This window comes from Zeugodacus cucurbitae, unplaced genomic scaffold (assembly GCF_028554725.1).
Source record: "Zeugodacus cucurbitae isolate PBARC_wt_2022May unplaced genomic scaffold, idZeuCucr1.2 ctg00000092.1, whole genome shotgun sequence".
Classification (NCBI taxonomy): Eukaryota; Metazoa; Arthropoda; class Insecta; order Diptera; family Tephritidae; genus Zeugodacus; species Zeugodacus cucurbitae.
The window spans coordinates 7,501-10,000 of NW_026530846.1; positions in this window are offsets into that span (position 1 = coordinate 7,501).

Below are 2,500 nucleotides of genomic sequence, written 5' to 3' on the forward strand. Positions count from 1 at the left end.
GAATTCATAAACTTAGTATCTATATGAAAATTATTTAGTATTTATATGAAAATTTTTAACTTGTATGAATTCATTAACTTAGTATCTATATGAAAATTATTTAGTATTTATATGAAAATTTTTTACTTGTATGAATTCATAAACTTAGTATCTATATGAAAATTATTTAGTATTTATATGAAAATTTTTAACTTGTATGAATTCATTAACTTAGTATCTATATGAAAATTAATTAGTATTTATATGAAATTTATTAAGTATCTATATGAAAATTATTTAGTATTTATATGAAAATTATTTACTTGTATGAATTCATAAACTTAGTATCTATATGAAAATTATTTAGTATTTATATGAAAATTTTTTACTTGTATGAATTCATAAACTTAGTATCTATATGAAAATTATTTAGTATTTATATGAAAATTTTTAACTTGTATGAATTCATTAACTTAGTATCTATATGAAAATTATTTAGTATTTATATGAAAATTTTTAACTTGTATGAATTCATTAACTTAGTATCTATATGAAAATTATTTAGTATTTATATGAAAATTATTTACTTGTATGAATTCATAAACTTAGTATCTATATGAAAATTATTTAGTATTTATATGAAATTTTTTTACTTGTATGAACGTGGTTTCGGCGTTTTGGCTCTTTATATGGGGTTTCGGCTCTTCGCAAATAGGGACAGTAGGAATCTCCTGAATTCCTTTTTGCGCGTCACTAATAAGATGACGATGCATTTGGCTACGTAAATAAAATCATTTTTATGCCCGCCGTTTAACCAAACTTAGTTTTTTTTATATGCAAATATACGTGGTTTCGGCGTTTTGGCTCTTTATATGTGGTTTCGGCTCTTCGCAAATAGGGACAGTAGGAATCTCCTGAATTCCTTTTTGCGCGTCACTAATAAGATGACGATGCATTTGGCTACGTAAATAAAATCATTTTTATGCCCGCCGTTTAACCAAATTTAGTTTTTTTTATATGCAAATATACGTTTTTTCGGCCTTTTGGCTCTTTATATGTGGTTTCGGCTCTTCGCAAATAGGGACAGTAGGAATCTCCTGAATTCCTTTTTGCGCGTCACTAATAAGATGACGATGCATTTGGCTACGTAAATAAAATCATTTTTATGCCCGCCGTTTAACCAAACTTAGTTTTTTTTATATGCAAATATACGTGGTTTCGGCGTTTTGGCTCTTTATATGTGGTTTCGGCTCTTCGCAAATAGGGACAGTAGGAATCTCCTGAATTCCTTTTTGCGCGTCACTAATAAGATGACGATGCATTTGGCTACGTAAATAAAATCATTTTTATGCCCGCCGTTTAACCAAACTTAGTTTTTATATTATACAATATACCATTATATTAATTTTTGTATATTTCAATTGCTTTTCAGTATATTGTAAAAGTCGTTTGATAACTTTGCGTTCAAAGCTGTATCTTTATGTTAAGGTTCTCTCTAACAACTATTCAATATACCATTATATATTCATTTTTGTATATTTCAATTGTTTTTCAGTATATTGTAATAGTCGTTTGATAACAATCTATATAACACTACCTTATGTTCTCAATGAATATTGAGAAATAAAGTACTTTGCGTTCAAAAATCTGTATCTTTATGTTATAAGATTCTCTCTAACAACTATACAATATATTAATTTTTGTATATTTCACAATTGTTTTTCAGTATATTGTAATAGTCGTTTGATAACAATCTATATAACACTACCTTATGTTCTCAATGAATATTGAGAAATAAAGTACTTTGCGTTCAAAAATCTGTATCTTTATGTTATAAGATTCTCTCTAACAACTATACAATATATTAATTTTTGTATATTTCACAATTGTTTTTCAGTATATTGTAATAGTCGTTTGATAACAATCTATATAACACTACCTTATGTTCTCAATGAATATTGAGAAATAAAGTACTTTGCGTTCAAAAATCTGTATCTTTATGTTATAAGATTCTCTCTAACAACTATACAATATATTAATTTTTGTATATTTCACAATTGTTTTTCAGTATATTGTAATAGTCGTTTGATAACAATCTATATAACACTACCTTATGTTCTCAATGAATATTGAGAAATAAAGTACTTTGCGTTCAAAAATCTGTATCTTTATGTTATAAGATTCTCTCTAACAACTATACAATATATTAATTTTTGTATATTTCACAATTGTTTTTCAGTATATTGTAATAGTCGTTTGATAACAATCTATATAACACTACCTTATGTTCTCAATGAATATTGAGAAATAAAGTACTTTGCGTTCAAAAATCTGTATCTTTATGTTATAAGATTCTCTCTAACAACTATACAATATATTAATTTTTGTATATTTCACAATTGTTTTTCAGTATATTGTAATAGTCGTTTGATAACAATCTATATAACACTACCTTATGTTCTCAATGAATATTGAGAAATAAAGTACTTTGCGTTCAAAAATCTGTATCTTTATGTTATAA